The sequence below is a fragment of the Phocoena sinus genome, chromosome 16 (genome assembly GCF_008692025.1).
Source record: "Phocoena sinus isolate mPhoSin1 chromosome 16, mPhoSin1.pri, whole genome shotgun sequence".
NCBI lineage: Eukaryota > Metazoa > Chordata > Mammalia > Artiodactyla > Phocoenidae > Phocoena > Phocoena sinus.
This window is the reverse complement of record NC_045778.1, coordinates 71,928,480-71,942,072: the sequence shown is the minus strand read 5'-3', so window position 1 is coordinate 71,942,072 and position 13,593 is coordinate 71,928,480.

Sequence of the window (13,593 nt, the reverse complement as noted above, 5' to 3'; positions counted from 1 at the left end):
TCTGGGCAGGGGTCTTGGCTGGGTTTTCACCCTTAGCGGGTTCTCTCAGCCTTGCTTTGTGGCATCCCCCCATCCTTTTCCCCAGGCCCAAGGATACAGGGTGCTCGATCCAGCCTCTTGGGGTGGGTTGCATTTTAAATAGTATCTCCCTGGGTCCTGAACCATGGACCTCCAAAAATATTGTCCCCGATTCAGAAATCCTTCCCTCGGATAGGCTGTAGGGACACAAGCCCCACTGTGCCCAGGCCAACAGGGAGCCTGAAGCCACCAGGAAAAGTGGAAGTCTTTGGGCTGCGCTAGCCAGCCAGTCTGGGGTGGAGGTAGAGGTCAGCCCTTGGTTCCTAGAAAGAAATACCCAATTTAGGTGGGTTGTAGATCCCCGATCCTGGAGCCAGTGGAGGAGGACCCCTTTCTCCATGGAAGGATTTCCAGGAGGGCTGGAGGTTCAGGCTCGCCCACAGGCCAGGCCTTCCAAACTCAGCCTTAGACTACAAGTGGGAAACTGAGGGCACTAAAAGCCCCACCCTGGCTGCAGGGCAGGGAATGGCCACTTACTGCACAGTCAGTATTAGTGATCTTGGCTGGGGGGTATGAGAGTAGATGACTTCGAAGGCAAAGGGGCTCCATTCAGTGTCTGGGAGGTGGGATGAGGCCCGCCATGGTGTGTGATAGTTTCCCCTCTTCTAAACTCTCAGGCTGAGCACTAAAGTGTTATTGGTACCACCTTAAACACTTTCTCCTGTTTTGACCAAGATGTGTCTGGAGAGTGTCCTAATGAAGTGAGCAGTCTGGAGCCCAGACCCTCAGCCTCCTCCCGAGGCAGGGACAGTCGGCCGGGGCAGAGGGCCCAGGCTGCTCCCAGTGTACAAGAAGCAGGCCACCCGCCTCTTGCAAACCGCCATAAGGGGGCCAGCTTTACCCCCAAAGGGCTCTAGTTATTGGCAGGTGGGCGAGGCTGAGAGAGTCTGGTGGCTGCCTTCTTGGCGGCAGTGGGACACGCCTGTTCGCCGCTGGCCCCAAGCCTCTCCTGGGCCCCCACGAGGAAGAAGCGTGTTTCTAGCGAGTCAGAGGCCGCACGCGGAAGCCCTGGAAGCAGAGTAATCTATGCTAATTCATGCGCCGGGACCGAGGAGCTTGGAAAGGTTCGCTCTGCCAGGCTCCGACGTGCAGGGGAATTAACTAGGAGAGTAACTCATTAACCAGCTGGAGGGCAGAGGCGCACCAAGGCGCTGGGCAACCTAGTCTGGACTCGGACCCTGAGCTGCCTCTAGACTCTGCTCCTTGGACCCAGCGGCTGCCATTCTCTTTACTTGTGGCTTCTTTAGCCTTTCAGAATGCGGCCCCTCTTTGTTCCCTAGCTGCTCTGGAAGGGTGGGTGCTGGGTTAAGTACCCGTGTGAGCAGTGGGAAGTGAGGGGATTTCTGAGGCTCCATCTTAGAGCAACGGGCTCCCAATCTCCACATCCCCACCCGATGAGGGTTGTGCTCTGTAGATTTCGGAATCTACACTCTGCAGGCAGCTGAACTAGCAGACACATGATGAAGGTTCGAGTCTCAGATCTGTCACTTACTGACTGAGCGATCTTGGGCAACACCACAACCTCTCCCAACCTCCATTTTGTCATCTGTAAGATCACGGCCAATGCTGCCTGCGGGGCCGTGGAGGGCAGGAGGCCGGCCTGTTTTCGGGAGTGATAGAACCCTTCTACTTCCTGATTGTGGCGGCAGTCACACATATGTGTTTTAAAAACTCACAGAGTTGTACTCAACGAAGGGTGAGTTTCCCTGTATGTAAGTTATACCTTAGTATAAAACTGACCCCCACCCCCAAAGTCAGGCCTGGATGACCTTAGGCAAGTTACCTAACCTCTCTAAGCCTGTTATCTCTTCTGTGAACTCGAGATAAATAATAATATCTTGGCCCTTGAGGTTGTTCAACAAGATAAGCCAAGCAACATGCTTAGTGTTCAGTATATAATGGATGAGCTATAATAAAAGTAAGTTCCCGTCCTTGATATGCTGTTATTATCATTACCTACCCACCTCCAGGGCTTCTTGCTGGGTTTCAAGACTGAACAATAAAGTTGCACAAATATAAGCTGCTGTTCTCCTCACACTCCTGCCGTGCTCCCCTCCATGCTCCTCCAAAGGCCAGGGGCTTCTCTAGGGGGACCCTGGGAGTGAGAGAGGCTTGGACTCCTGGCTAGCGGGAGACATCAAAGGGCAGAGTTTTCTGGTCATCTCCCATACCATCTGCTCTGAGTTTCCCACCAGGCCCTGTACCTTTGCAGGAGCAAACAGCAGTGCTTCTCCCTCCCCCAGCTCGTGCTAGGCCTGTTTGATAACTGGGGTGGATGCATACCTTCATGCAACCCCAGAGGGATGCCCAGGTGCTGCCTGGGTCACTACTTGTGTGACCTTTACCTTCTTGAGCCTCGGTTTTCTCCTCACTGAAAAGGAAATACCAATATCTTAACAGTTGTTTGAGGGGAGTAAGTGAGCTAATGCTTGGCACAGTTACCGTTCATCAAATAGTAATGGCAGGCCATGACTTTGTACGTCCCGCATACCCGCTGCACCCTGCTAAATCTAAGTCGCGGCGGTTAGGACCCTCCCGGTGAGCCGCTATCGTGAGGCTGCACTGTGCGCCAGCCAGGCAACGCGAGAAGCGCGGACGTCCGTGGAGGGTAAGCCCTCTCCCGGGCCCAAGGCATGCGAAAGGTGTCCCGGGATGGGGAGATCCTCAGGACCCGGTTAAGAATTCCTCCAACCCACGGTGATTCCCAGTCACCCGGCCTCTCCGAATGCATAGGGCGGCGGTAAAACTAAGAGAAAACTTAATGTCCTAAAAAAAAAATTTTTTTTTTTTTTTAATCGTCATGACGGCAAATCCCTTTCTGGTGTCCTCCCTAGAGGCCGCTCGCTGGGCAGGCGCGGCGACCCGGGACTTGTATCCGTGTGCGCGCAGCGGCGCCTAGTGGTGGGGGCCGGGCGCTGGCCGCATCCCCGCGAGTAGCTGAGCCCGACGCGCCCGGGAGCGCCGGGGTTGTGCCCCACTGCCAAGACCTTCCCGCGACCGCAGTCTGAGCCGGGCGGGGAAGTCAAAGTAGGCTCACTGACCACAGAGGAAGAGAAGACGACTTGGAAATGCGTCCCTCCTCCCTCCAGCAGCTATCCGCTTCAGAGTTCACCACCCACGCTAGAATTCCAGCTCCACCCCGAGTCGGGCTTCCTTCGGAAGGGTGCAAGGAAGGGGGGACGGGTTCTGTTCTAAAAAGGACGATGAGGCCGTGATCACCTGTGCCGGGGGGATACCGCGCAAATGAGGCCACAGCATCGTGTGTCAGGTCCTAGATCCTGCGGCCTGACTACGGGCCCATTCTGGCCTGCGCTGGCTCCAGCTTGGGTAGAGTCCGAAGAGCTGGGGGCTCGGGGTGCAGCTCTCCTAACTTCTTGCCCCCTCGTGGCCGGCCGAAGACTCCCTGGTGGTTATTGCTGAGATAGCGATTAATGATCAGCCGGATTGAGCGGCCGCGACCTGGTCAGGGTGACCGGCCCCTTCCTCCTGGAGCGCGCGGACCCGTATCTGTCCCGGCGCAAGTTGGTACCTCCAGTGAAGTGAGGCCCGTGGAATCCGAGCGGGGTTCGTTGGAAACCCGTGCATAACTGATCAAGCGTCCACTGGGGAGACTGAGCCCTCTTGGAAGGGTTGGACCCTGGTCCAGGCCTCAGCTGCCCCAGACGACTGCAGGAACCAGGTGCTATCCTTCTCCGGATGTTATCAGGAGGCTGCCAGCGTGTGGGTCTCCGAGATCCAACCGTTTTGAGAGCCGACGTTTCAGAGCCAGGAACTCCGTACTGAGGCGTAAAGCCACGCAGGGCTTGACCATCGAATTTACTTCCTTCACCACGTTGAAACTCGTCAATCTCTCAACACACAGGCTGTCCCGATTCACTAATGAAAGCAAGAAAACAGATCAAAGGAAGTCCCGGTTGCTTTCTCCCTCGGCTGCCTTCGAATGAAAGTCTAAAAGCCAAGCAAGGACAGGCGTGGGGCAGACTGACTGACACAGCGGTGCAGGAATTAGGGAAGAAGGACGCTCTTGCTCGGGTGACTTCCCCGGGAAGGGGTGGAGACAGCTCGGGTCTCCTCTGCACCCTTCCCGCTGATGGGTGGGTGGCGTTATCGCTCTCCCCTCCAACAGTCCCGAAAGCTTTGGCTTCATTGGGCCACAAGGTCACCGTCTTTTTCCCGGAGCTCCCTGCCGCCGCATAAGATGACCTGCAGCGGGCCACAGGTACTAGCATGGGAGGTGGCTGGGGACGCATCTGCCGGCTTTTCTTCCGCCTTCTCCGGCATCTTTTCGTTTCAGGCTCTGCTCTTGCCAACGCTCGCGGGCCTTGTAACTGGGGGTCCAGTCCTTTAAGGAGCTCCTTGGGGTTGTCAGCGGCAAGCCACCTTCGAGCCTAGGGGCAGTTTCTGAAACCCTGGCGTCTCACCAGTCCCTCTCTAAGAGCTTAATTGTCTTTTATTTTTGTACTTCCCCATTTTCTGGACTCTGGAGGCTGGACTAGGGCTTAGAAAGAAGATCGTGGTCATTTGAGGAGAGAAACTGGAGGCTTTTTCTCTTGGACGATGCAGCTCTCCAAGAAACTTGGGGAGGATGTCAGGAAGACTGAGAAGAACAATTTCTCTCCCTGTAACGAATTTTCGCTTTTAAAGGCATGTTTACTCACACTCAGTTCTCAGTGAACCTCATAATCTGGTGTGGAAGGAGTCATGATACCCATTTTCCAGATGAGAAAATCAAATCGAGGCTCAGAGAGGTCACTCTGCGAGGAGCCTTGTGACAGCCCCGCCTCCACCCCCAGCTCCCCGCAGTCCAACATCGCCAGACCCCTGCATTCAAGCCAATGAGAAACGGTGGTGGCGAAGACGCCGCTGGCTGACGGGGTCCAAACCACCCCACGCAGCGAGGCTCGTCCAGGCGCCCCATACCGTGTAACTCCATCACTTGCCTCGAACCCACTTGCCCACCATTGTCCTCCAGGCCACTGTTTCCACCTTAGGCCTCGCCCCATGCCCTTTAACTTCTTCCCGGGTAGCCTCCTGCGGACCCAAGCCCCGGGTTTAGGACCAGAGGGTCGACGGCCTCACTGCGGCCAGTAACCGAGGAGCTGACAGGGCAGTACTCGGAGGTCTTGGCCGGGACTCCGTGTGCTCCGCACCCTCGCGTTGCTCTTCAAAGCGGCCCTGAGACCTCCGGGGATACACGCAGAGCGGCCCTGCGCTGGCGTCAGGGAGCGCGGCCTGAGCCCCCCTCGCAGCCAGCAAGGCGTCCCGAAAAGTCCCTGGCCCAGCGATCACTGCCTCCTTAGCTCTGCCCAGCCTACAAGGAGCTGGCCAGGGGACAGAAGAGTGGCCAGGGGCTGGGAGCACACAGAAGAGGCACACAGAGAGGGTCTGACCTCCCCCTTTCTGAGGAGACCGCCTCCCGCAGCCTCTGCCCTGGCGATCTTTACGTACAGGCGGCAGCTGCGGCGGCCAGGCCCTCCCCCCCTCCCCCACCCCACCCCCGGGACAGTCGGGAAGGAGCCTTCTGGGTAGGGCCCCGAAGCTGCATGGCCCCTCGCCACAATCACATTCAGGGGACCCTAGCGCTCGGAGATTGGACACACTCCGCTCCCCTATTTGCGTCCCTTCCGTGTCTGGGCGTAGGGACCCAAGGTGCGCCCCCGCTTCCGCCAAGACCCCGCGAAGCCCCTGGCGGCTGGAGGTGAGGCCGAGAGAGGGTCCCTCCAGGGCCCTGCAGGCGTCCGAAGCTCGGCTGGGTCCCGGGTGTCCCCCACCCCGCCACACCCCCGGCGGGGTCCCGGAGAGGCCCGACCGCAGCCGCCCTCCGCTTAGCCCGGCCGCCGGCGGCTCGCCGGGGGCTGCGCAACAAAGGGTGGCATCGCGGCGGCGCGGGCAGGGACCTCATTGGTTCAATATTAGCTTTTCATTCCAGTCTATTGTGCCCATCTGAGATAATATTGACTCTGAGGTGAGAGCCCACAGACGACAGGGCTTGTCTAACACTCCGCGGCCGGGCGCTCGAAGGGAAGAGAACCAGAAATGAAAAGTTAAAGAGACTGCAAATAAAAGCTCTGGCGCGGCGGCGCGCCCCGGGGCCGCGCACGGCGCGGCAGCCAGGCGCTCCCCCCCGCCCCGGCGTGCGCCGGGGCCTCCGACCCGGGAACTGGGGGTCAGGAGAGGGTCTTGGGGTCCGGAGGCCGTTCTGAGGAGGGGCACCGCACGTTCCCATCGAAAACCGCCCTCATTTACCACACAACCCCATCTTCCAGACAATTGATTTTGAGGTTCCGCTCCTGGGTAAATCTGGAGAAAACAAATTCCCGTGCACATTGTTTTAGTTTGCCAGTACGCCACCTGAGATACTTTCCCCACTTAAACGATGTGATTTCTTTAGGGTAACTTCGTTGTCAGTTTCTTCTATTTCCCCAGCACCAGAAGAGTAAACACGCGGAGCGATGTTCCATGATCGTTAGGCTGCATTACTTGCGAGTGCGCGGTTAATATCAAATTTCTAACTGCATTTTGCTTTGCTTTGAATCGTTTCCCTGCAGCCCATCCTCGGGTTTCTTAATCGCCTTTCTAACCGCAACTTTAAAGGACCTCGGGAACGTTCAAGTCTTGCTTATAAAGATCCGTTTCAATTTCCAAATTGCCTACGTTGGAAAATGGCACTTTAAGTTGTCTTAGGTGTCTAAGAAAGAGCACTCAAGTTTACGCTCGCGGGACCAAACACCAAACGCTGAGGGCTTGCAGTGATCGTGGGAATGGATGCCTTCGGGTCTCCTTTAGGAAATTTGTGTCTCCCCCTCATTGGAGTCTGACCTCCGTAAGAGATGGTCTGTTAACTCCGTTATTCCAATAAGGAGTTGGTCGTTTGGAATCTTTACATCTACCCCAACTCACTTGGATGTGTGGGGAGCTGGGATGCGTCAAGGGCCGGAGTGGCGGCACCACCATCCGGGGAACCGTTGTGTGCCTCCCTCCTTCCTCTTAGGTGCCCTGTGCTGAGCTGAGGATCAGTGATACCGACCGAGCTCCAGCACCTTGGATATTTCAGAGGAGGACGTTCTGGTTAATATATGTGGTCTATATTTAATATATGGCCCGTGTGTTTTATATATTATTTAAAATAGAATCTGTATTATATGGTTTCATCATATTGTGAACTGTTTGGTACAGATTTAACCTCTAATTCTAATATTACATGATTACATTAGTTACTTAACATATTTTTATACGTTATATATTATACTGTATGTGTAGATAGTTCTGAATATATATGTACGTATAAATATATTTATTTAATATATATGTGTAAAAGTATTTGAGGGAGCCTTTAATCTCCCTGCAAGTACATATTTGATCGTTTTCATGCAACGTTTTAGAAAAAAATCCTAATCGAAACCACTTTGACACCAGCTATGTCTTTATAACAAATGCCCTGAGGTCCAATTTCAGCTCCAGGGACAGGAGGGGCGGGGGAACTCTGCCATAAGGGACAGCAGGTCCGCTCTGGAAAGTGGTTTTCCGAATGCTTATTCTCTGGGGACAGAGGAGACAACGTTCTGGACCTGGCGGCCGCCTCCTCTCCCCGCTCGCATTGTGGTGGTGGTTTTGGTTTTGAGAGAGGCTGTTTAGAGGCTCCGATGGTCCCTACACTGATGTCATGAATTAAAAATGAATTCGGGGAGTGCAGCATGTTGTCAGCCGAGGCGTCTGGGAGAGCAGCGAGGGCCTTTCACCCCGGGTTCTGGGCTGCAGACGCCAGTACGGCTCCGGCCTCGGCGCCCGATGCGGGCGCTCACAGCGCTCCGGCTCACGCGGGTCCCGGCTCCAGCCTGCGCCCGCCCTCCAACCCCGCGTCAGGAAAAGCGGTCCTAGGCTCGGACCGCTTACATATCGGGTGGTCCCAACTACAGCCTGCTTCTAACACCGATTAAGAGCCGAAGAAAGCAGGCATTTAGGAGCTCCCGCAGGAGGGCGGGGGCCAGGTGGAACAAAATCGGGATTTCAGAAGTCCGCAGGTTACCGCCCCCCGCGCCGGATATCCAGTTTATGGAGGGGGAAAAAAGATAATCGAAGTCACGTATGGCAGACTAAGGCATCAGAAATGAGAAACGCCCAAACTTTACGGCCTGATGAACAGGAGGAGTCTATTTCTGAGGCCTGGGAGTTAGGAAGAGAAATTGGAGTGGAGGGGAGGGAGGGGAGGTGGAGGGGAGGGAGGGGAGGGGAGGGGAGGGGAGAGGAGGGGAGGGGAGGGGAGGGGAGGGGAGGGGAGGTGGAGGGGAAGGAGGGGGGGGGGGGGGGGGGGGGGGGGGGGGGGGGGGGGGGGGGGGGGGGGGGGGAGGGGGGGGGGGGGGGGGGGGGGGGGGGGGGGGGGGGGGGGGGGGGGGGGGGGGAGGGGGGGGGGGGGGGGGAGGGGGGGGGGGGGGGGGGGGGGGGGGGGGGGGGGAGGGGGGGGGGGGGGGGGGGGGGGGGGGGGGGGGGGGGGGAGGGGGGGGGGGGGGGGGGGGGGGGGGGGGGGGGGGGGGGGGGGAGGGGGGGGGGGGGGGGGGGGGGGGGGAGGGGGGGGGGGGGGGGGGGGGGGGGGGGGGGGGGGGGGGGGGAGGGGGGGGGGGGGGGGGGGGGGGGGGGGGGGGGGGAGGGGGGGGGGGGGGGGGGGGGGGGGGGGGGGGGGGGGGGGAGGGGGGGGGGGGGGGGGGGGGGGGGGGGGGGGGGGGAGGGGGGGGGGGGGGGGGGGGGGGGGGGGGGGGGGGGGGGGGGGGGGGGGGGGGGGGGGGGGGGGGGGGGGGGGGGAGGGGGGGGGGGGGGGGGGGGGAGGGGGGGGGGGGGGGGGGGGGGGGGGGGGGGGGGGGGGGAGGGGGGGGGGGGGGGGGGGGGGGGGGAGGGGGGGGGGGGGGGGGGGGGAGGGGGGGGGGGGGGGGGGGGGGGGGGGGAGGGGGGGGGGGGGGGGGGGGGGGGGGGGGGGGGAGGGGGGGGGGGGGGGGGGGGGGGGGAGGGGGGGGGGGGGGGGGGGAGGGGGGGGGGGGGGGGGGGGGGGGGGGGGGGGGAGGGGGGGGGGGGGGGGGGGGAGGGGGGGGGGGGGGGGGGGGGGGAGGGGGGGGGGGGGGGGGGGAGGGGGGGGGGGAGGGGGGGGGGGGGGGGGGGGGGGGGGGGGGGGAGGGGGGGGGGGGGGGGGGGGGGGGGGGGGGGGGGGGAGGGGGGGGGGGGGGGGGGGAGGGGGGGGGGGGGGGGGGGGGGGGGGGGGGGGGGGGGGGGGGGGGGGGGGGGGGGGGGGGGGGGGGGGGGGGGGGGGGGGGGGGGGGGGGGGAGGGGGGGGGGGGGGGGGGGGGGGGGAGGGGGGGGGGGGGGGGGGGGGGGGGGGGGGGGAGGGGGGGGGGGGGGGGGGGGGAGGGGGGGGGGGGGGGGGGGGGGGGGGGGGGGGGGGGGGGGGGGGGGGGGAGGGGGGGGGGGGGGGGGGGGGGGGGGGGAGGGGGGGGGGGGGGGAAGGGGGTGCTCGAGGAAGACAGAGAAAGGGCAAGAGGGGTCAGAGACCACCAGGATGCAGCGGGCAGTGGGCTGTTTATTTCTTGAAAGCAACCCCCCCAAATGGCTACTTGGTGAACACCTTGTAGAACAAAAGCAATGAAACTTGGCTAAAATCTGACCAAGAGATGGGGTCCCACTTCAGGCAAAACCCCAAGTTCAGTGAGACCCAGAGCCCTGCTCTGTTCTGGTCCAGTCCCCAGCCTTGGGGAAAGGTTTTCGCAGATGTGGAAGAGTACAGGCTATGCCCACGCTGCTCTGTCCCTGGCTGGGGCTCTGGAGTATACGCTAAGATGAGCTGGGGACCAGGAAGTGGGAAACCGGCTTCCTGTTGCTAAAAATAAAACAACTGACCCCTCTCCCTCCCCACGGGTGCAGTCTCCGAGCCTGGCTGCCTAGGGAGGCATCTGAACACCCACAGGATGCCAAGGCTTCCAGATGAAGGGTGCCTCACAGTGCCAACCATGTGGATATAGATCTCCCCAGATGGACTTCAGCACACCTGGCCCATCTGTAGTAGTTCCTCCATCCAGGTGATTCATCTTGCCCCTGCCCAGTGTGGTAGAAAACGTCATTCTAATTGTGTAAGCATCAGAGTTCCATACTTCTGCCCCTTGCTCAGAGCCCCCATGATCCTGGTTAAAGGGGTCAGCTGCTCAGGTGTGCTGGCAACAAGAGAGGGTCTTTTTCATTGTTCATTTTCTACCAGAGCATCTTACATGAGAGACAGTCCATTTCTATCACCCATGGCACCTGCCTCGGATACTGTGCTAAGCACTTATCACGTTCTATCTCACCCAGTCCTCCGAGCCATCTATCAAAATATCTCTTCTCACTTTTCAGATGAGAAAACTGTGGCTCGGAAATGTTAAGGGGTTCGCCCAAGGTCACACACACAGCTAGTAAATGAAGGGGTCTGGATTCCAAAGCAGATCTATCTGATTCCAACATTTCCTCCCCCCACCAACTCTTATTTCCTATCAAAATGCCCCTTTTTTCCCAGTGAGGGATTCCCACAGGGTAAGAAAAGAGATAACACTTTGCTCCCAAGTCCTCCTAAAAATCAATGACCAGAGGATACAGAGCCATTCTGTCTCCAGAGCATTTATTCCAGGTCGGGAAGAGAGAATAAGCAGTTGGCACATGGATAGCATATATGGTTTACAGAGAACTTATTCACACACCTCACTTCAATCACTCTCTCACCAACCCCGTCAGAAGGATACGGCCATTATCACTCCAGTTTAGAGAGGCAGAAACAGGCTCAGTGAGGTTGAACTACTTGATCACTGCCCAGTTAGTTCTCGCAGAGCCCTGGCACTGGCCTGGGCCAGCCCATTCCAAGCCTCCCAGCTCTGCAGATACCACATATGGGACCATTTAACCAACGGAGTTAGGCCTTGCATTCTGTTGTGAAATTGCTAGGTTATTTTCTCTCTGTTTTAAATGTTTCTGCAAATGTTATTTCACGATTCAAAACTTTCTCTTCATTTATGCCTCTCTTATACTCATTCTTTCTCCATGTATGCACCAATCTGTATTACAGAACCATCAAGGAAACAGAACAAGGAGTTGCCCCTTATCTGAGTTCAAATGTTACTCGGAGACCACAGTGTAGAGATTTCATCTACAATTTTTCCTCTATTATTATTTGTATATTTTGCTCTATTACCATTTGCCTTACATGCATCACTCAAATGTGTGATCAAGAGTTTAAAATTGTATATGTGTGTATCTTTTCATGACTTAATAGTATTTTTAACCCTTACTTGGACAATGCTTTTCTTTGCTAAGATTTAAGGGAAAGAGTTTGCGGTCAGAGGAATCCTTTGATCAAATAATTCCATATCCAAAGGGATAACTGAGACTCCAGATAGGAAATGGCTCAAGGTGTCTCTGACCTTGAGATGTACCAAGTCCCCTGCCACCAGCAAGAACCTTGCTAGGGAAGGGTTTTCTCAGCCTTCAGATGGCCAGGGCTCCATCCCCACAGTCATTCGGAACCTCACTTGTTCACTCTCCACAAGAGCCATGGCCACACATCCCATGAAAAAACTTTATTTGTTCTCATTATCATAAAATTATATGTATATCTGTATGCTAGACTAGTAGACTAGAATGTATAAAGAAGATAGTAACAATCATTTAAATTCCCCCTGGCCAGAGGTCACCACCGTCAAACATTTGGGATGTTAACTTTTGACACAAAGGAAGTTTATGTTTAAACCTTTTCGTTATTGGCGTTCTAGTAAATAAAGGAAAGGAAAGAAATACGCTCTATGATTCTGTTTACATGAAGTTCACAACTGGATCTAGAATTCAGAACCCTCTGGGAGAGGGTTCACTAGAAAGGAACACAAGGGAACTTTCTGGGGTCCCAGAAACATTCTATATCTTGATTTGGGCCATGGTAACACGGATACATACAACTGCCAAAACTCATCGAACTTAAGACCTGTGTATTTTACTGTAAAATGTTATACCTCAATAAAGAAGAAGAAAGAAAGGAAAGAATCCTGAACAAATATTGGGTTGGCCAAAAAGTTCGTTCGGTTTTAAGTAAAAAGACACATTTTTCATTTTCACCAAGAATTTTGTTGAACAGTGTATTCACTAACCAAATGAACTTTTTGGCCAACCAAATACTGTAGCAAAAGACCAAACTGGGGAGGTGGGGAAGGAGGAGGGAAAAAAAAAAAAAGCCTGAGATGCTAAGACAAGCCACACACAATACCTGGAACTTTACAGAGGAAGATACCAGGCCTTGGCCCCCAGTACACCAGCCTCTCTCAGCACTGCTCCCCTTTTCAGGGCTGCAGTTAAATCCAAGAGGGCTGGATCTTTAAAAAGGTAATACAATCTTAAGATCCTGCTAGGGCCCACCATCTACCAAGCTCTCTCTTCTTTGATGCTATTACTTCCATGTTTGTAGTGAGTCACTGTATTTCCTGATAGGGGCAGGGGAGGGGACGGGTCCCTTGGAGCCTAACAAGAATCTGTGCTTGACTCAGGAAGGAAGGTTGAAGGCCTTAACTTTCAAATAGATTATATTCCAAAAGTTTCTTTCTTAATCACTATCTAGGACTCAGAATGTTTGTGTCTCATAGAAACAGTGTTATAAATGATGGTCAAAGTTCCAAGTTTCTCCTCCCTGAATATCTATTAAATGCCTACTCATAAGATATAGAATTTTAGGCTTGGTAGGAACATAACTACAGTGAATTATAGTGGTTGTGTGCCATGTAAAACATGGGAAGAAAGCAAAATTCTTTTCTTTTTCCAAAAACATCCATGCTCTCTGCCAGGCACTATGTTGACATTTGGGATTCAAAAAATTTTAAATCTCATGATGTCTTCCCTCAAGCAGCTCATTGTCTAGTGGAGAAAGACTACCTTGCAAATAAATAAGTGCAATAAAATCTTATAAGCGTTTGATAGAGGTTGTCATAATTTTAAAAAACGGAAAAATAGAAGTGAAGGCTAGCTGGCAAGGGAAAACACATTTTGAAGCAGGCAGAGTTGATGGGATAAAGAATTAGATGAAGACCTATAGAGAGATTCTAAGGGGTCATGGGGCACTTTGAAGGTCAATGGCCCAAGATCTGATTCTACTTCAAAACACGTTTTCCCTTTTCACTGCTATCAGAGCATTATAGCTTGACTTCTCAGTCATGATTGGGGTTGGTTGGTTGTCCTTGACTTTCAAATTATTTGGAGGGAGTAGAGAAGGGTAAGACTTACAATTCCAAAGAGAAAAGTAAAGAAAATTTAGAAGGTATGTAAACCTCGGAGGATTGTCAGAGGTAGATATGACCCAGTAGTGATGGAGGAAAAAGCATAACCTCCAACACTGGGGAAGAAAGAAAAGGCCATTGCCCACACCAGCTACCAGATGGTGAAGTTGGCTCAGGGCAGCTTGGTTGCCATCTTGAAAGCAGAGTGGGCCAGGAGGCCCTGTGCCCTCACAAGTATGGGACCACTTAAAATTTA